A 21,855-nucleotide genomic window follows, 5' to 3' on the forward strand; every position below is an offset into this window, starting at 1 on the left:
GCAAGCTTGCTTGGTTGGCCAAAAAGGACGTATGCGTTTTTTCCTGAATATATTCAGGAAAAACGCATACGCCCTTTTTGGCCAAGTGCATCATTGTTGACGTTCTGCCTCTTTTCCTACGCTTTAAATGCAATTCCAGTCTACCTCCTGAAATCGGTTTCCTGCAATTCTGCCCCGCTTTCAAGTCCTCTTGGCAGCCTTACTTCAGTGTATTTTTGGACGATAGCTGTCATTTATAACTCTGCAGGTTTGTGAATTACAGTGCCCCTGAGCTCCTTTCTTCAACTCGCTTTCTTGTGAGCTGGCCGCAACACCGCAGGATTGCTTCAGGCCCTAATCTGGTTCCGGCACGGCACGCTGAGCCTTTGGTTAATTCCTCTTCCTGGTGGGAAATGAGAGTTAAATTTGCCCGTCCAGACACCTCCAGCTAGTCTGTCATTGGTTCTCCCTATTCCTGTTCATCTTCCGCAGAAATTGCAAACTGGGCCAAACAGGAGGTTAAAGGCACTGACTCTCCAAGTCGGGAGAGTGTTAGTAAAGCGTCTGGAATGTTGCACCCGAGTACAAGGGGACGAGAACGGAGACATATTTGAACACGTCTCCCGATCACACGGTTGATCATACTCTGGGTTCCACATGCATGTTTTAGCTGAAGGAAGAATCCCTTACACCTGGAGAGTTGAGACCCGTGGAATGGGTACCATGCAATATGACTTCAAAGGGTCTTCATTTGCTCACCGAACCTCTCCAATCCTATCATTGCTGCGTTTATGCCCCTGTACAAACGCTTGATGCTCTTTCGGAGACATAGCAATCCATAGGTTTTAAGATACTTACTAGTCAGGTACATTCTTAGGCGTTTAATATGGGGTGTTGAGTCCATTTCGTTGAGCAAGGAGTAGGTCTTGTCTATTCCATATTTGGCTTAAGGAACTTTATCTGTGCTCATTTCAATCTCTGGTTTTATGCAGCACCCCAACTCACCTTTCCCCTTAAGCAAGCATAAGTTGGTTTTCTAAATTTGAGACCCTGTTCTGTTTTGTAATCCAGTTCCTGTGTAGCCAAGTTTACATTCCGTGTATTAGTGATATCTTATGATGTTTCTTTTTCTGTGTGACTTATTTCAGTTAGAATCATCATACCTGAATCCACTCATTATGCTGCTACGGGCCTGATGACATAGATGTCATTGCTGAGTGATATTGCATTGTACGTAAGTACCACAACTTCTTCATCCATTTTTCACTCTCTGCGATATTGAATTTGTACCGTAAACGAGGTTCTTGTAAACAGAGCCGTCCCAAACTTTGGGGTGGCTGTGTCTTTTTGATTTTCATTTCCCTCAGCTATAGGACCATAAGTGGAAGTGCCCTAGGCTCTGTTGCTTTGTTTTTTAGATGTTTCAGGAAACACCATACACTTCTCCCGAGTGGCTGTTTGCAATTTACATCCCGCCCATCAGCATAACAAGGCTCCCAGTTCTCCATGGCCTGTCCTGCCTTTCTGGATTTTACACTTTTTTCAGATGGCCCTTTTGACCGGGGGGAAGTGAGACTTCATTGTAGTGCAGATTTCCTTTGCAAGCTTGCTTGGTTGGCCAAAAAGGGCGTATGCGTTTTTTCCTGAATATATTCAGGAAAAAACGCATACGCCCTTTTTGGCCAAGTGCATCATTGTGGACGTTCTGCCTCTTTTCCTAGGCTTTAAATGCAATTCCAGTCTACTTCCTGAAATCGGTTTCCTGCAATTCTGCCCCGCTTTCAAGTCCTCTTGGCAGCCTTACTTCAGTATATTTTTGGACGATAGCTGTCATTTATAACTCTGCAGGTTTGTGAATTACAGTGCCCCTGAGCTCCTTTCTTCAACTCGCTTTCTTGTGAGCTGGCCGCAACACCGCAGGATTGCTTCAGGCCCTAATCTGGTTCCGGCACGGCACGCTGAGCCTTTGGTTAATTGCTCTTCCTGGTGGGAAATGAGAGTTAAATTTGCCCGTCCAGACACCTCCAGCTAGTCTCTCATTGGTTCTCCCTATTCCTGTTCATCTTCCGCAGAAATTGCAAACTGGGCCAAACAGGAGGTTAAAGGCACTGACTCTCCAAGTCGGGAGAGTGTTAGTAAAGCGTCTGGAATGTTGCACCCGAGTACCAGGGGACGAGAACGGAGACATATTTGAACACGTCTCCCGATCACACGGTTGATCATACTCTGGGTTCCACATGCATGTTTTAGCTGAAGGAAGAATCCCTTACACCTGGAGAGTTGAGACCCGTGGAATGGGTACCATGCAATATGACTTCAAAGGGTCTTCATTTGCTCACCGAACCTCTCCAATCCTATCACTGCTGCGTGTATGCCATTGTACACACGCTTGATTCTCTTTCGGAGACATAGCAATCCATAGGTTTTAAGATACTTACTAGTCAGGTACATTCTTAGTCGTTTAATGTGGGGTGTTGAGTCCATTTCGTTGAGCAAGGAGTAGCTCTTGTCTATTCCATATTTGGCTTAAGGAACTTTATCTGTGCTCATTTCAATCTCTGGTTTTATGCAGCACCCCAACTCACCTTTCCCCTTAAGCAAGCATAAGTTGGTTTTCTAAATTTGAGACCCTGTTCTGTTTTGTAATCCAGTTCCTGTGTAGCCAAGTTTACATTCCTTGTATTAGTGATATCTTATGATGTTTCTTTTTCTGTGTGACTTATTTCAGTTAGAATCATCATACCTGAATCCACTCATTATGCTGCTACGGGCCTGATGACATAGATGTCATTGCTGAGTGATATTGCATTGTACGTAAGTACCACAACTTCTTCATCCATTTTTCACTTTCTGCGATATTGAACTTGTACCATAAACGAGGTTCTTGTAAACAGAGCCGTCCCAAACTTTGGGGTGGCTGTGTCTTTTTGATTTTCATTTCCCTAAGCTATAGGACCATAAGTGGAAGTGCTCTAGGCTCTGTTGCTTTGTTTTTTAGATGTTTCAGGAAACACCATACACTTCTCCCGAGTGGCTGTTGGCAATTTACATCCCGCCCATCAGCATAACAAGGCTCCCAGTTCTCCATGGCCTGTCCTGCCTTTCTGGATTTTACACTTTTTTCAGATGGCCCTTTTGACCGGGGGGAAGTGAGACTTTATTGTAGTGCAGATTTCCTTTGCAAGCTTGCTTGGTTGGCCAAAAAGGGCGTATGCGTTTTTTCCTGAATATATTCAGGAAAATACGCATACGCCCTTTTTGGCCAAGTACATCATTCTGGACGTTCTGCCTCTTTTTCTATGCTTTAAATGCAATTCCAGTCTACCTCCTGAAATCGGTTTCCTGCAATTCTGCCCCGCTTTCAAGTCCTCTTGGCAGCCTTACTTCAGTATATTTTTGGACGATAGCTGTCATTTATAACTCTGCAGGATTGTGAATTACAGTGCCCCTGAGCTCCTTTCTTCAACTCGCTTTCTTGTGAGCTGGCCGCAACACCGCAGGATTGCCTCAGGCCCTAAACTGTTTCCGGCACGGCACGCTGAGCCTTTGGTTAATTCCTCTTCCTGGTGGGAAATGAGAGTTAAATTTGCCCGTCCAGACACCTCCAGCTAGTCTCTCATTGGTTCTCCCTATTCCTGTTCATCTTCCGCAGAAATTGCAAACTGGGCCAAACAGGAGGTTAAAGGCACTGACTCTCCAAGTCGGGAGAGTGTTAGTAAAGCGTCTGGAATGTTGCACCCGAGTACCAGGGGACGAGAATGGAGACATATTTGAACACGTCTCCCGATCACACGGTTGATCATACTCTGGGTTCCACATGCATGTTTTAGCTGAAGGAAGAATCCCTTAAACCTGGAGAGTTGAGACCCGTGGAATGGGTACCATGCAATATGACTTCAAAGTGTCTTCATTTGCTCACCGAACCTCTCCAATCCTATCACTGCTGCGTTTATGCCCCTGTACACATGCTTGATTCTCTTTCGGAGACATAGCAATCCATAGGTTTTAAGATACTTACTAGTCAGGTACATTCTTGGGCGTTTAATGTGGGGTGTTGAGTCCATTTCGTTGAGCAAGGAGTAGCTCTTGTCTATTCCATATTTGGCTTAAGGAACTTACTCTGTGCTCATTTCAATCTCTGGTTTTATGCAGCAACCCAACTCACCTTTCCCCTTAAGCAAGCATAAGTTGGTTTTCTAAATTTGAGACCCTGTTCTGTTTTGTAATCCAGTTCCTGTGTAGCCAAGTTTACATTCCGTGTATTAGTGATATCTTATGATGTTTCTTTTTCTGTGTGACTCATTTCAGTTAGAATCATCATACCTGAATCCACTCATTATGCTGCTACGGGCCTGATGACATAGATGTCATTGCTGAGTGATATTGCATTGTACGTAAGTACCACAACTTCTTCATCCATTTTTCACTTTCTGCGATATTGAACTTGTACCGTAAACGAGGTTCTTGTAAACAGAGCCGTCCCAAACTTTGGGGTGGCTGTGTCTTTTTGATTTTCATTTCCCTAAGCTATAGGACCATAAGTGGAAGTGCCCTAGGCTCTGTTGCTTTGTTTTTTAGATGTTTCAGGAAACACCATACACTTCTCCCGAGTGGCTGTTGGCAATTTACATCCCGCCCATCAGCATAACAAGGCTCCCAGTTCTCCATGGCCTGTCCTGCCTTTCTGGATTTTACACTTTTTTCAGATGGCCCTTTTGACCGGGGGGAAGTGAGACTTCATTGTAGTGCAGATTTCCTTTGCAAGCTTGCTTGGTTGGCCAAAAAGGGCGTATGCGTTTTTTCCTGAATATATTCAGGAAAAAACGCATACGCCCTTTTTGGCCAAGTGCATCATTGTGGACGTTCTGCCTCTTTTCCTATGCTTTAAATGCAATTCCAGTCTACCTCCTGAAATCGGTCTCCTGCAATTCTGCCCCGCTTTCCAGTCCTCTTGGCAGGCTTACTTCAGTATATTTTTGGACGATAGCTGTCATTTATAACTCTGCAGGTTTGTGAATTACAGTGCCCCTGAGCTCCTTTCTTCAACTCGCTTTCTTGTGAGCTGGCCGCAACACCGCAGGATTGCTTCAGGCCCTAATCTGGTTCCGGCACGGCACGCTGAGCCTTTGGTTAATTCCTCTTCCTGGTGGGAAATGAGAGTTAAATTTGCCCATCCAGACACCTCTAGCTAGTCTCTCATTGGTTCTCCCTATTCCTGTTCATCTTCCGCAGAAATTGCAAACTGGGCCAAACAGGAGGTTAAAGGCACTGACTCTCCAAGTCGGGAGAGTGTTAGTAAAGCGTCTGGAATGTTGCACCCGAGTACCAGGGGACGAGAACGGAGACATATTTGAACACGTCTCCCGATCACACGGTTGATCATACTCTGGGTTCCACATGCATGTTTTAGCTGAAGGAAGAATCCCTTAAACCTGGAGAGTTGAGACCCGTGGAATGGGTACCATGCAATATGACTTCAAAGGGTCTTCATTTGCTCACCGAACCTCTCCAATCCTATCACTGCTGCGTTTATGCCCCTGTACACACGCTTGATTCTCTTTCGGAGACATAGCAATCCATAGGTTTTAAGATACTTACTAGTCAGGTACATTCTTAGGCGTTTAATGTGGGGTGTTGAGTCCATTTCGTTGAGCAAGGAGTAGCTCTTGTCTATTCCATATTTGGCTTAAGGAACTTTATCTGTGCTGATTTCAATCTCTGGTTTTATGCAGCACCCCAACTCACCTTTCCCCTTAAGCAAGCATAAGTTGGTTTTCTAAATTTGAGACCCTGTTCTGTTTTGTAATCCAGTTCCTGTGTAGCCAAGTTTACATTCCGTGTATTAGTGATATCTTATGATGTTTCTTTTTCTGTGTGAATTATTTCAGTTAGAATCATCATACCTGAATCCACTCATTATGCTGCTACGGGCCTGATGACATAGATGTCATTGCTGAGTGATATTGCATTGTACGTAAGTACCACAACTTCTTCATCCATTTTTCACTTTCTGCGATATTGAACTTGTACCGTAAACGAGGTTCTTGTAAACAGAGCCGTCCCAAACTTTGGGGTGGCTGTGTCTTTTTGATTTTCATTTCCCTAAGCTATAGGACCATAAGTGGAAGTGCCCTAGGCTCTGTTGCTTTGTTTTTTAGATGTTTCAGGAAACACCATACACTTCTCCCGAGTGGCTTTTGGCAATTTACATCCCGCCCATCAGCATAACAGGCTCCCAGTTCTCCATGGCCTGTCCTGCCTTTCTGGATTTTACACTTTTTTCCGATGGCCCTTCTGACCGGGGGGAAGTGACACTTCATTGTAGTGCAGTTTTCCTTTGCAAGATTGCTTGGTTGGCCAAAAAGGGCGTATGCGTTTTTTCCTGAATATATTCAGGAAAAAACGCATACGCCCTTTTTGGCCAAGTGCATCATTGTGGACGTTCTGCCTCTTTTCCTATGCTTTAAAAGCAATTCCAGTCTACCTCCTGAAATCGGTTTCCTGCAATTCTGCCCCGCTTTCAAGTCCTCTTGGCAGCCTTACTTCAGTATATTTTTGGACGATAGCTGTCATTTATAACTCTGCAGGTTTGTGAATTACAGTGCCCCTGAGCTCCTTTCTTCAACTCGCTTTCTTGTGAGCTGGCCGCAACACCACAGGATTGCTTCAGGCCCTAATCTGGTTCCGGCACGGCACGCTGAGCCTTTGGTTAATTGCTCTTCCTGGTGGGAAATGAGAGTTAAATTTGCCCGTCCAGACACCTCCAGCTAGTCTCTCATTGGTTCTCCCTATTCCTGTTCATCTTCCGCAGAAATTGCAAACTGGGCCAAACAGGAGGTTAAAGGCACTGACTCTCCAAGTCGGGAGAGTGTTAGTAAAGCGTCTGGAATGTTGCACCCGAGTACCAGGGGACAAGAATGGAGACAAATTTGAAGACGTCTCCCGATCACACGGTTGATCATACTCTGGGTTCCACATGCATGTTTTAGCTGAAGGAAGAATCCCTTAAACCTGGAGAGTTGAGACCCGTGGAATGGGTACCATGCAATATGACTTCAAAGGGTCTTCATTTGCTCACGGAACTTCTCCAATCCTATCACTGCTGCGTGTATGCCCCTGTACACATGCTTGATGCTCTTTCGGAGACATAGCAATCCATAGGTTTTAAGATACTTACTAGTCAGGTACATTCTTGGGCGTTTAATCTGGGGTGTTGAGTCCATTTCGTTGAGCAAGGAGTAGCTCTTGTCTATTCTATATTTGGCTTAAGGAACTTACTCTGTGCTCATTTCAATCTCTGGTTTTATGCAGCACCCCAACTCACCTTTCCCCTTAAGCAAGCATAAGTTGGTTTTCTAAATTTGAGACCCTGTTCTGTTTTGTAATCCAGTTCCTGTGTAGCCAAGTTTACATTCCGTGTATTAGTGATATCTTATGATGTTTCTTTTTCTGTGTGACTTCTTTCAGTTAGAATCATCATACCTGAATCCACTCATTATGCTGCTACGGGCCTGATGACATAGATGTCATTGCTGAGTGATATTGCATTGTACATAAGTACCACAACTGCTTCATCCATTTTTCACTTTCTGCGATATTGAACTTGTACCGTAAACGAGGTTCTTGTAAACAGAGCCGTCCCAAACTTTGGGGTGGCTGTGTCTTTTTGATTTTCATTTCCCTAAGCTATAGGACCATAAGTGGAAGTGCCCTAGGCTCTGTTGCTTTGTTTTTTAGATGTTTCAGGAAACACCATACACTTCTCCCGAGTGGCTGTTGGCAATTTACATCCCGCCCATCAGCTTAACAAGGCTCCCAGTTCTCCATGGCCTGTCCTGCCTTTCTGGATTTTACACTTTTTTCAGATGGCCCTTTTGACCGGGGGGCAGTGAGACTTCATTGTAGTGCAGATTTCCTTTGCAAGCTTGCTTGGTTGGCCAAAAAGGGCGTATGCGTTTTTTCCTGAATATATTCAGGAAAAAACGCATACGCCCTTTTTGGCCAAGTGCATCATTGTGGACGTTCTGCCTCTTTTCCTATGCTTTAAATGCAATTCCAGTCTACCTCCTGAAATCGGTTTCCTGCAATTCTGCCCCGCTTTCAAGTCCTCTTGGCAGCCTTACTTCAGTATATTTTTGGACGATAGCTGTCATTTATAACTCTGCAGGTTCGTGAATTACAGTGCCCCTGAGCTCCTTTCTTCAACTCGCTTTCTTGTGAGCTGGCCGCAACACCACAGGATTGCTTCAGGCCCTAATCTGGTTCCGGCACGGCACGCTGAGCCTTTGGTTAATTCCTCTTCCTGGTGGGAAATGAGAGTTAAATTTGCCCGTCCAGACACCTCCAGCTAGTCTCTCATTGGTTCTCCCTATTCCTGTTCATCTTCCGCAGAAATTGCAAACTGGGCCAAACAGGAGGTTAAAGGCACTGACTCTCCAAGTCGGGAGAGTGTTAATAAAGCGTCTGGAATGTTGCACCCGAGTACCAGGGGACGAGAACGGAGACATATTTGAACACGTCTCCCGATCACACGGTTGATCATACTCTGGGTTCCACATGCATGTTTTAGCTGAAGGAAGAATCCCTTAAACCTGGAGAGTTGAGACCCGTGGAATGGGTACCATGCAATATGACTTCAAAGCGTCTTCATTTGCTCAGCGAACCTCTCCAATCCTATCACTGCTGCGTGTATGCCCCTGTACACACGCTTGATTCTCTTTCGGAGACATAGCAATCCATAGGTTCTAAGATACTTACTAGTCAGGTACATTCTTGGGCGTTTAATGTGGGGTGTTGAGTCCATTTCGTTGAGCAAGGAGTAGCCCTTGTCTATTCCATATTTGGCTTAAGGAACTTACTCTGTGCTCATTTCAATCTCTGGTTTTATGCAGCACCCCAACTCACCTTTCCCCTTAAGCAAGCATAATTTGGTTTTCTAAATTTGAGTCCCTGTTCTGTTTTGTAATCCAGTTCCTGTGTAGCCAAGTTTACATTCCGTGTATTAGTGATATCTTATGATGTTTCTTTTTCTGTGTGACTTCTTTCAGTTAGAATCATCATACCTGAATCCACTCATTATGCCGCTACGGGCCTGATGACATAGATGTCATTGCTGAGTGATATTGCATTGTACGTAAGTACCACAACTTCTTCATCCATTTTTCACTTTCTGCGATATTGAACTTGTACCGTAAACGAGGTTCTTGTAAACAGAGCCGTCCCAAACTTTGGGGTGGCTGTGTCTTTTTGATTTTCATTTCCCTAAGCTATAGGACCATAAGTGGAAGTGCCCTAGGCTCTGTTGCTTTGTTTTTTAGATGTTTCAGGAAACACCATACACTTCTCCCGAGTGGCTGTTGGCAATTTACATCCCGCCCATCAGCATAACAAGGCTCCCAGTTCTCCATGGCCTGTCCTGCCTTTCTGGATTTTACACTTTTTTCAGATGGCCCTTTTGACCGGGGGGAAGTGAGACTTCATTGTAGTGCAGATTTCCTTTGCAAGCTTGCTTGGTTGGCCAAAAAGGGCGTATGCGTTTTTTCCTGAATATATTCAGGAAAAAACGCATACGCCCTTTTTGGCCAAGTGCATCATTGTGGACGTTCTGCCTCTTTTCCTATGCTTTAAATGCAATTCCAGTCTACCTCCTGAAATCGGTTTCCTGCAATTCTGCCCCGATTTCAAGTCCTCTTGGCAGCCTCACTTCAGTATATTTTTGGACGATAGCTGTTATTTATAACTCTGCAGGTTCGTGAATTACAGTGCCCCTGAGCTCCTTTCTTCAACTCGCTTTCTTGTGAGCTGACCGCAACACCGCAGGATTGCTTCAGGCCCTAATCTGGTTCCGGCACGGCACGCTGAGCCTTTGGTTAATTCCTCTTCCTGGTGGGAAATGAGAGTTAAATTTGCCCGTCCAGACACCTCCAGCTAGTCTCTCATTGGTTCTCCATATTCCTGTTCATCTTCCGCAGAAATTGCAAACTGGGCCAAACAGGAGGTTAAAGGCACTGACTCTCCAAGTCGGGAGAGTGTTAGTAAAGCGTCTGAAATGTTGCACCCGAGTACAAGGGGACGAGAACGGAGACATATTTGAACACGTCTCCCGATCACACGGTTGATCATACTCTGGGTTCCACATGCATGTTTTAGCTGAAGGAAGAATCCCTTACACCTGGAGAGTTGAGACCCGTGGAATGGGTACCATGCAATATGACTTCAAAGGGTCTTCATTTGCTCACCGAACCTCTCCAATCCTATCACTGCTGCGTTTATGCCCCTGTACACACGCTTGATTCTCTTTCGGAGACATAACAATCCATAGGTTTTAAGATACTTACTAGTCAGGTACATTCTTAGGCGTTTAATATGGGGTGTTGAGTCCATTTCGTTGAGCAAGGAGTAGCTCTTGTCTATTCCATATTTGGCTTAAGGAACTTACTCTGTGCTCATTTCAATCTCTGGTTTTAAGCAGCACCCCAACTCACCTTTCCCCTTAAGCAAGCATAAGTTGGTTTTCTAAATTTGAGACCCTGTTCTGTTTTGTAATCCAGTTCCTGTGTAGCCAAGTTAACAATCCGTGTATTAGTGATATCTTATGATGTTTCTTTTTCTGTGTGACTTCTTTCAGTTAGAATCATCATACCTGAATCCACTCATTATGCTGCTACGGGCCTGATGACATAGATGTCATTGCTGAGTGATATTGCATTGTACGTAAGTACTACAACTTCTTCATCCATTTTTCACTCTCTGCGATATTGAATTTGTACCGTAAACGAGGTTCTTGTAAACAGAGCCGTCCCAAACTTTGGGGTGGCTGTGTCTTTTTGATTTTCATTTCCCTCAGCTATAGGACCATAAGTGGAAGTGCCCTAGGCTCTGTTGCTTTGTTTTTTAGATGTTTCAGGAAACACCATACACTTCTCCCGAGTGGCTGTTGGCAATTTACATCCCGCCCATCAGCATAACAAGGCTCCCAGTTCTCCATGGCCTGTCCTGCCTTTCTGGATTTTACACTTTTTTCCGATGGCCCTTTTGACCGGGGGGAAGTGAGACTTCATTGTAGTGCAGATTTCCTTTGCAAGCTTGCTTGGTTGGCCAAAAAGGGCGTATGCGTTTTTTCCTGAATATATTCAGGAAAAAACGCATACGCCCTTTTTGGCCAAGTGCATCATTGTGGACGTTCTGCCTCTTTTCCTATGCTTTAAATGCAATTCCAGTCTACCTCCTGAAATCGGTTTCCTGCAATTCTGCCCCGCTTTCAAGTCCTCTTGGCAGCCTTACTTCAGTATATTTTTGGACGATAGCTGTCATTTATAACTCTGCAGGTTTGTAAATTACAGTGCCCCTGAGCTCCTTTCTTCAACTCGCTTTCTTGTGAGCTGGCCGCAACACCGCAGGATTGCTTCAGGCCCTAATCTGGTTCCGGCACGGCACGCTGAGCCTTTGGTTAATTGCTCTTCCTGCTGGGAAATGAGAGTTAAATTTGCCCGTCCAGACACCTCCAGCTAGTCTCTCATTCGTTCTCTCTATTCCTGTACTTCTTCCACAGAAATTGCAAACTGGGCCAAACAGGAGGTTAAAGGCACTGACTCTCCAAGTCGGGAGAGTGTTAGTAAAGCGTCAGGAATGTTGCACCCGAGTACCAGGGGACGAGAACGGAGACATATTTGAAGACGTCTCCCGATCACACGGTTGATCATACTCTGGGTTCCACATGCATGTTTTAGCTGAAGGAAGAATCCCTTAAACCTGGAGAGTTGAGACCCGTGGAATGGGTACCATGCAATATGACTTCAAAGGGTCTTCATTTGCTCACCGAACCTCTCCAATCCTATCATTGCTGCGTTTATGCCCCTGTACAAACGCTTGATGCTCTTTCGGAGACATAGCAATCCATAGGTTTTAAGATACTTACTAGTCAGGTACATTCTTAGGCGTTTAATATGGGGTGTTGAGTCCATTTCGTTGAGCAAGGAGTAGCTCTTGTCTATTCCATATTTGGCTTAAGGAACTTTATCTGTGCTCATTTCAATCTCTGGTTTTATGCAGCACCCCAACTCACCTTTCCCCTTAAGCAAGCATAAGTTGGTTTTCTAAATTTGAGACCCTGTTCTGTTTTGTAATCCAGTTCCTGTGTAGCCAAGTTTACATTCCGTGTATTAGTGATATCTTATGATGTTTCTTTTTCTGTGTGACTTATTTCAGTTAGAATCATCATACCTGAATCCACTCATTATGCTGCTACGGGCCTGATGACATAGATGTCATTGCTGAGTGATATTGCATTGTACGTAAGTACCACAACTTCTTCATCCATTTTTCACTCTCTGCGATATTGAATTTGTACCGTAAACGAGGTTCTTGTAAACAGAGCCGTCCCAAACTTTGGGGTGGCTGTGTGTTTTTGATTTTCATTTCCCTCAGCTATAGGACCATAAGTGGAAGTGCCCTAGGCTCTGTTGCTTTGTTTTTTAGATGTTTCAGGAAACACCATACACTTCTCCCGAGTGGCTGTTTGCAATTTACATCCCGCCCATCAGCATAACAAGGCTCCCAGTTCTCCATGGCCTGTCCTGCCTTTCTGGATTTTACACTTTTTTCAGATGGCCCTTTTGACCGGGGGGAAGTGAGACTTCATTGTAGTGCAGATTTCCTTTGCAAGCTTGCTTGGTTGGCCAAAAAGGGCGTATGCGTTTTTTCCTGAATATATTCAGGAAAAAACGCATACGCCCTTTTTGGCCAAGTGCATCATTGTGGACGTTCTGCCTCTTTTCCTATGCTTTAAATGCAATTCCAGTCTACCTCCTGAAATCAGTTTCCTGCAATTCTGCCCCGCTTTCAAGTCCTCTTGGCAGCCTTACTTCAGTATATTTTTGGACGATAGCTGTCATTTATAACTCTGCAGGTTTGTGAATTACAGTGCCCCTGAGCTCCTTTCTTCAACTCGCTTTCTTGTGAGCTGGCCGCAACACCGCAGGATTGCTTCAGGCCCTAATCTGGTTCCGGCACGGCACGCTGAGCCTTTGGTTAATTGCTCTTCCTGCTGGGAAATGAGAGTTAAATTTGCCCGTCCAGACACCTCCAGCTAGTCTCTCATTGGTTCTCTCTATTCCTGTTCATCATCCACAGAAATTGAAAACTGGGCCAAACAGGAGGTTAAAGGCACTGACTCTCCAAGTCGGGAGAGTGTTAGTAAAGCGTCTGGAATGTTGCACCCGAGTACCAGGGGACGAGAATGGAGACATATTTGAACACGTCTCCCGATCACACGGTTGATCATACTCTGGGTTCCACATGCATGTTTTAGCTGAAGGAAGAATCCCTTAAACCTGGAGAGTTGAGACCCGTGGAATGGGTACCATGCAATATGACTTCAAAGCGTCTTCATTTGCTCACCGAACCTCTCCAATCCTATCACTGCTGCGTTTATGCCCCTGTACACATGCTTGATTCTCTTTCGGAGACATAGCAATCCATAGGTTTTAAGATACTTACTAGTCAGGTACATTCTTGGGCGTTTAATGTGGGGTGTTGAGTCCATTTCGTTGAGCAAGGAGTAGCTCTTGTCTATTCCATATTTGGCTTAAGGAACTTTATCTGTGCTCATTTCAATCTCTGGTTTTATGCAGCAACCCAACTCACCTTTCCCCTTAAGCAAGCATAAGTTGGTTTTCTAAATTTGAGACCCTGTTCTGTTTTGTAATCCAGTTCCTGTGTAGCCAAGTTTACATTCCGTGTATTAGTGATATCTTATGATGTTTCTTTTTCTGTGTGACTTCTTTCAGTTAGAATCATCATACCTGAATCCACTCATTATGCTGCTACGGGCCTGATGACATAGATGTCATTGCTGAGTGATATTGCATTGTACGTAAGTACCACAACTTCTTCATCCATTTTTCACTTTCTGCGATATTGAACTTGTACCGTAAACGAGGTTCTTGTAAACAGAGCCGTCCCAAACTTTGGGGTGGCTGTGTCTTTTTGATTTTCATTTCCCTAAGCTATAGGACCATAAGTGGAAGTGCCCTAGGCTCTGTTGCTTTGTTTTTAGATGATTCAGGAAACACCATACACTTCTCCCGAGTGGCTGTTGGCAATTTACATCCCGCCCATCAGCATAACAAGGCTCCCAGTTCCATGGCCTGTCCTGACTTTCTGAATTTTACACTTTTTTCAGATGGCCCTTTGGACCGGGGGGAAGTGAGACTTCATTGTAGTGCAGATTTCCTTTGCAAGCTTGCTTGGTTGGCCAAAAAGGACGTATGCGTTTTTTCCTGAATATATTCAGGAAAAACGCATACGCCCTTTTTGGCCAAGTGCATCATTGTGGACGTTCTGCCTCTTTTCCTACGCTTTAAATGCAATTCCAGTCTACCTCCTGAAATCGGTTTCCTGCAATTCTGCCCCGCTTTCAAGTCCTCTTGGCAGCCTTACTTCAGTGTATTTTTGGACGATAGCTGTCATTTATAACTCTGCAGGTTTGTGAATTACAGTGCCCCTGAGCTCCTTTCTTCAACTCGCTTTCTTGTGAGCTGGCCGCAACACCGCAGGATTGCTTCAGGCCCTAATCTGGTTCCGGCACGGCACGCTGAGCCTTTGGTTAATTCCTCTTCCTGGTGGGAAATGAGAGTTAAATTTGCCCGTCCAGACACCTCCAGCTAGTCTCTCATTGGTTCTCCCTATTCCTGTTCATCTTCCGCAGAAATTGCAAACTGGGCCAAACAGGAGGTTAAAGGCACTGACTCTCCAAGTCGGGAGAGTGTTAGTAAAGCGTCTGGAATGTTGCACCCGAGTACAAGGGGACGAGAACGGAGACATATTTAAACACGTCTCCCGAATCACACGGTTGATCATACTCTGGGTTCCACATGCATGTTTTAGCTGAAGGAAGAATCCCTTACACCTGGAGAGTTGAGACCCGTGGAATGGGTACCATGCAATATGACTTCAAAGGGTCTTCATTTGCTCACCGAACCTCTCCAATCCTATCACTGCTGCGTTTATGCCCCTGTACAAACGCTTGATGCTCTTTCGGAGACATAGCAATCCATAGGTTTTAAGATACTTACTAGTCAGGTACATTCTTAGGCGTTTAATATGGGATGTTGAGTCCATTTCGTTGAGCAAGGAGTAGCTCTTGTCTATTCCATATTTGGCTTAAGGAACTTTATCTGTGCTCATTTCAATCTCTGGTTTTATGCAGCACCCCAACTCACCTTTCCCCTTAAGCAAGCATAAGTTGGTTTTCTAAATTTGAGACCCTGTTCTGTTTTGTAATCCAGTTCCTGTGTAGCCAAGTTTACATTCCGTGTATTAGTGATATCTTATGATGTTTCTTTTTCTGTGTGACTTATTTCAGTTAGAATCATCATACCTGAATCCACTCATTATGCTGCTACGGGCCTGATGACATAGATGTCATTGCTGAGTGATATTGCATTGTACGTAAGTACCACAACTTCTTCATCCATTTTTCACTCTCTGCGATATTGAATTTGTACCGTAAACGAGGTTCTTGTAAACAGAGCCGTCCCAAACTTTGGGGTGGCTGTGTCTTTTTGATTTTCATTTCCCTCAGCTATAGGACCATAAGTGGAAGTGCCCTAGGCTCTGTTGCTTTGTTGTTTAGATGTTTCAGGAAACACCATACACTTCTCCCGAGTGGCTGTTTGCAATTTACATCCCGCCCATCAGCATAACAAGGCTCCCAGTTCTCCATGGCCTGTCCTGCCTTTCTGGATTTTACACTTTTTTCAGATGGCCCTTTTGACCGGGGGGAAGTGAGACTTCATTGTAGTGCAGATTTCCTTTGCAAGCTTGCTTGGTTGGCCAAAAAGGGCGTATGCGTTTTTTCCTGAATATATTCAGGAAAAAACGCATACGCCCTTTTTGGCCAAGTGCATCATTGTGGACGTTCTGCCTCTTTTCCTAGGTTTTAAATGCAATTCCAGTCTACTTCCTGAAATCGGTTTCCTGCAATTCTGCCCCGCTTTCAAGTCCTCTTGGCAGCCTTACTTCAGTATATTTTTGGACGATAGCTGTCATTTATAACTCTGCAGGTTTGTGAATTACAGTGCCCCTGAGCTCCTTTCTTCAACTCGCTTTCTTGTGAGCTGGCCGCAACACCGCAGGATTGCTTCAGGCCCTAATCTGGTTCCGGCACGGCACGCTGAGCCTTTGGTTAATTGCTCTTCCTGGTGGGAAATGAGAGTTAAATTTGCCCGTCCAGACACCTCCAGCTAGTCTCTCATTGGTTCTCCCTATTCCTGTTCATCTTCCGCAGAAATTGCAAACTGGGCCAAACAGGAGGTTAAAGGCACTGACTCTCCAAGTCGGGAGAGTGTTAGTAAAGCGTCTGGAATGTTGCACCCGAGTACCAGGGGACGAGAACGGAGACATATTTGAACACGTCTCCCGATCACACGGTTGATCATACTCTGGGTTCCACATGCATGTTTTAGCTGAAGGAAGAATCCCTTACACCTGGAGAGTTGAGACCCGTGGAATGGGTACCATGCAATATGACTTCAAAGGGTCTTCATTTGGTCACCGAACCTCTCCAATCCTATCACTGCTGCGTGTATGCCATTGTACACACGCTTGATTCTCTTTCGGAGACATAGCAATCCATAGGTTTTAAGATACTTACTAGTCAGGTACATTCTTAGTCGTTTAATGTGGGGTGTTGAGTCCATTTCGTTGAGCAAGGAGTAGCTCTTGTCTATTCCATATTTGGCTTAAGGAACTTTATCTGTGCTCATTTCAATCTCTGGTTTTATGCAGCACCCCAACTCACCTTTCCCCTTAAGCAAGCATAAGTTGGTTTTCTAAATTTGAGACCCTGTTCTGTTTTGTAATCCAGTTCCTGTGTAGCCAAGTTTACATTCCTTGTATTAGTGATATCTTATGATGTTTCTTTTTCTGTGTGACTTATTTCAGTTAGAATCATCATACCTGAATCCACTCATTATGCTGCTACGGGCCTGATGACATAGATGTCATTGCTGAGTGATATTGCATTGTACGTAAGTACCACAACTTCTTCATCCATTTTTCACTTTCTGCGATATTGAACTTGTACCATAAACGAGGTTCTTGTAAACAGAGCCGTCCCAAACTTTGGGGTGGCTGTGTCTTTTTGATTTTCATTTCCCTAAGCTATAGGACCATAAGTGGAAGTGCTCTAGGCTCTGTTGCTTTGTTTTTTAGATGTTTCAGGAAACACCATACACTTCTCCCGAGTGGCTGTTGGCAATTTACATCCCGCCCATCAGCATAACAAGGCTCCCAGTTCTCCATGGCCTGTCCTGCCTTTCTGGATTTTACACTTTTTTCAGATGGCCCTTTTGACCGGGGGGAAGTGAGACTTCATTGTAGTGCAGATTTCCTTTGCAAGCTTGCTTGGTTGGCCAAAAAGGGCGTATGCGTTTTTTCCTGAATATATTCAGGAAAATACGCATACGCCCTTTTTGGCCAAGTACATCATTCTGGACGTTCTGCCTCTTTTTCTATGCTTTAAATGCAATTCCAGTCTACCTCCTGAAATCGGTTTCCTGCAATTCTGCCCCGCTTTCAAGTCCTCTTGGCAGCCTTACTTCAGTATATTTTTGGACGATAGCTGTCATTTATAACTCTGCAGGTTTGTGAATTACAGTGCCCCTGAGCTCCTTTCTTCAACTCGCTTTCTTGTGAGCTGGCCGCAACACCGCAGGATTGCCTCAGGCCCTAAACTGTTTCCGGCACGGCACGCTGAGCCTTTGGTTAATTCCTCTTCCTGGTGGGAAATGAGAGTTAAATTTGCCCGTCCAGACACCTCCAGCTAGTCTCTCATTGGTTCTCCCTATTCCTGTTCATCTTCCGCAGAAATTGCAAACTGGGCCAAACAGGAGGTTAAAGGCACTGACTCTCCAAGTCGGGAGAGTGTTAGTAAAGCGTCTGGAATGTTGCACCCGAGTACCAGGGGACGAGAATGGAGACATATTTGAACACGTCTCCCGATCACACGGTTGATCATACTCTGGGTTCCACATGCATGTTTTAGCTGAAGGAAGAATCCCTTAAACCTGGAGAGTTGAGACCCGTGGAATGGGTACCATGCAATATGACTTCAAAGCGTCTTCATTTGCTCACCGAACCTCTCCAATCCTATCACTGCTGCGTTTATGCCCCTGTACACATGCTTGATTCTCTTTCGGAGACATAGCAATCCATAGGTTTTAAGATACTTACTAGTCAGGTACATTCTTGGGCGTTTAATGTGGGGTGTTGAGTCCATTTCGTTGAGCAAGGAGTAGCTCTTGTCTATTCCATATTTGGCTTAAGGAACTTACTCTGTGCTCATTTCAATCTCTGGTTTTATGCAGCAACCCAACTCACCTTTCCCCTTAAGCAAGCATAAGTTGGTTTTCTAAATTTGAGACCCTGTTCTGTTTTGTAATCCAGTTCCTGTGTAGCCAAGTTTACATTCCGTGTATTAGTGATATCTTATGATGTTTCTTTTTCTGTGTGACTTATTTCAGTTAGAATCATCATACCTGAATCCACTCATTATGCTGCTACGGGCCTGATGACATAGATGTCATTGCTGAGTGATATTGCATTGTACGTAAGTACCACAACTTCTTCATCCATTTTTCACTTTCTGCGATATTGAACTTGTACCGTAAACGAGGTTCTTGTAAACAGAGCCGTCCCAAACTTTGGGGTGGCTGTGTCTTTTTGATTTTAATTTCCCTAAGCTATAGGACCATAAGTGGAAGTGCCCTAGGCTCTGTTGCTTTGTTTTTTAGATGTTTCAGGAAACACCATACACTTCTCCCGAGTGGCTTTTGGCAATTTACATCCCGCCCATCAGCATAACAGGCTCCCAGTTCTCCATGGCCTGTCCTGCCTTTCTGGATTTTACACTTTTTTCCGATGGCCCTTTTGACCGGGGGGAAGTGACACTTCATTGTAGTGCAGTTTTCCTTTGCAAGATTGCTTGGTTGGCCAAAAAGGGCGTATGCGTTTTTTCCTGAATATATTCAGGAAAAAACGCATACGCCCTTTTTGGCCAAGTGCATCATTGTGGACGTTCTGCCTCTTTTCCTATGCTTTAAAAGCAATTCCAGTCTACCTCCTGAAATCGGTTTCCTGCAATTCTGCCCCGCTTTCAAGTCCTCTTGGCAGCCTTACTTCAGTATATTTTTGGACGATAGCTGTCATTTATAACTCTGCAGGTTTGTGAATTACAGTTCCCCTGAGCTCCTTTCTTCAACTCGCTTTCTTGTGAGCTGGCCGCAACACCACAGGATTGCTTCAGGCCCTAATCTGGTTCCGGCACGGCACGCTGAGCCTTTGGTTAATTGCTCTTCCTGGTGGGAAATGAGAGTTAAATTTGCCCGTCCAGACACCTCCAGCTAGTCTCTCATTGGTTCTCCCTATTCCTGTTCATCTTCCGCAGAAATTGCAAACTGGGCCAAACAGGAGGTTAAAGGCACTGACTCTCCAAGTCGGGAGAGTGTTAGTAAAGCGTCTGGAATGTTGCACCCGAGTACCAGGGGACAAGAATGGAGACAAATTTGAAGACGTCTCCCGATCACACGGTTGATCATACTCTGGGTTCCACATGCATGTTTTAGCTGAAGGAAGAATCCCTTACACCTGGAGAGTTGAGACCCGTGGAATGGGTACCATGCAATATGACTTCAAAGGGTCTTCATTTGGTCACCGAACCTCTCCAATCCTATCACTGCTGCGTGTATGCCATTGTACACACGCTTGATTCTCTTTCGGAGACATAGCAATCCATAGGTTTTAAGATACTTACTAGTCAGGTACATTCTTAGTCGTTTAATGTGGGGTGTTGAGTCCATTTCGTTGAGCAAGGAGTAGCTCTTGTCTATTCCATATTTGGCTTAAGGAACTTTATCTGTGCTCATTTCAATCTCTGGTTTTATGCAGCACCCCAACTCACCTTTCCCCTTAAGCAAGCATAAGTTGGTTTTCTAAATTTGAGACCCTGTTCTGTTTTGTAATCCAGTTCCTGTGTAGCCAAGTTTACATTCCTTGTATTAGTGATATCTTATGATGTTTCTTTTTCTGTGTGACTTATTTCAGTTAGAATCATCATACCTGAATCCACTCATTATGCTGCTACGGGCCTGATGACATAGATGTCATTGCTGAGTGATATTGCATTGTACGTAAGTACCACAACTTCTTCATCCATTTTTCACTTTCTGCGATATTGAACTTGTACCATAAACGAGGTTCTTGTAAACAGAGCCGTCCCAAACTTTGGGGTGGCTGTGTCTTTTTGATTTTCATTTCCCTAAGCTATAGGACCATAAGTGGAAGTGCTCTAGGCTCTGTTGCTTTGTTTTTTAGATGTTTCAGGAAACACCATACACTTCTCCCGAGTGGCTGTTGGCAATTTACATCCCGCCCATCAGCATAACAAGGCTCCCAGTTCTCCATGGCCTGTCCTGCCTTTCTGGATTTTACACTTTTTTCAGATGGCCCTTTTGACCGGGGGGAAGTGAGACTTCATTGTAGTGCAGATTTCCTTTGCAAGCTTGCTTGGTTGGCCAAAAAGGGCGTATGCGTTTTTTCCTGAATATATTCAGGAAAATACGCATACGCCCTTTTTGGCCAAGTACATCATTCTGGACGTTCTGCCTCTTTTTCTATGCTTTAAATGCAATTCCAGTCTACCTCCTGAAATCGGTTTCCTGCAATTCTGCCCCGCTTTCAAGTCCTCTTGGCAGCCTTACTTCAGTATATTTTTGGACGATAGCTGTCATTTATAACTCTGCAGGTTTGTGAATTACAGTGCCCCTGAGCTCCTTTCTTCAACTCGCTTTCTTGTGAGCTGGCCGCAACACCGCAGGATTGCCTCAGGCCCTAAACTGTTTCCGGCACGGCACGCTGAGCCTTTGGTTAATTCCTCTTCCTGGTGGGAAATGAGAGTTAAATTTGCCCGTCCAGACACCTCCAGCTAGTCTCTCATTGGTTCTCCCTATTCCTGTTCATCTTCCGCAGAAATTGCAAACTGGGCCAAACAGGAGGTTAAAGGCACTGACTCTCCAAGTCGGGAGAGTGTTAGTAAAGCGTCTGGAATGTTGCACCCGAGTACCAGGGGACGAGAATGGAGACATATTTGAACACGTCTCCCGATCACACGGTTGATCATACTCTGGGTTCCACATGCATGTTTTAGCTGAAGGAAGAATCCCTTAAACCTGGAGAGTTGAGACCCGTGGAATGGGTACCATGCAATATGACTTCAAAGCGTCTTCATTTGCTCACCGAACCTCTCCAATCCTATCACTGCTGCGTTTATGCCCCTGTACACATGCTTGATTCTCTTTCGGAGACATAGCAATCCATAGGTTTTAAGATACTTACTAGTCAGGTACATTCTTGGGCGTTTAATGTGGGGTGTTGAGTCCATTTCGTTGAGCAAGGAGTAGCTCTTGTCTATTCCATATTTGGCTTAAGGAACTTACTCTGTGCTCATTTCAATCTCTGGTTTTATGCAGCAACCCAACTCACCTTTCCCCTTAAGCAAGCATAAGTTGGTTTTCTAAATTTGAGACCCTGTTCTGTTTTGTAATCCAGTTCCTGTGTAGCCAAGTTTACATTCCGTGTATTAGTGATATCTTATGATGTTTCTTTTTCTGTGTGACTTATTTCAGTTAGAATCATCATACCTGAATCCACTCATTATGCTGCTACGGGCCTGATGACATAGATGTCATTGCTGAGTGATATTGCATTGTACGTAAGTACCACAACTTCTTCATCCATTTTTCACTTTCTGCGATATTGAACTTGTACCGTAAACGAGGTTCTTGTAAACAGAGCCGTCCCAAACTTTGGGGTGGCTGT

This window comes from Globicephala melas, chromosome 8 (genome assembly GCF_963455315.2).
Source record: "Globicephala melas chromosome 8, mGloMel1.2, whole genome shotgun sequence".
NCBI lineage: Eukaryota > Metazoa > Chordata > Mammalia > Artiodactyla > Delphinidae > Globicephala > Globicephala melas.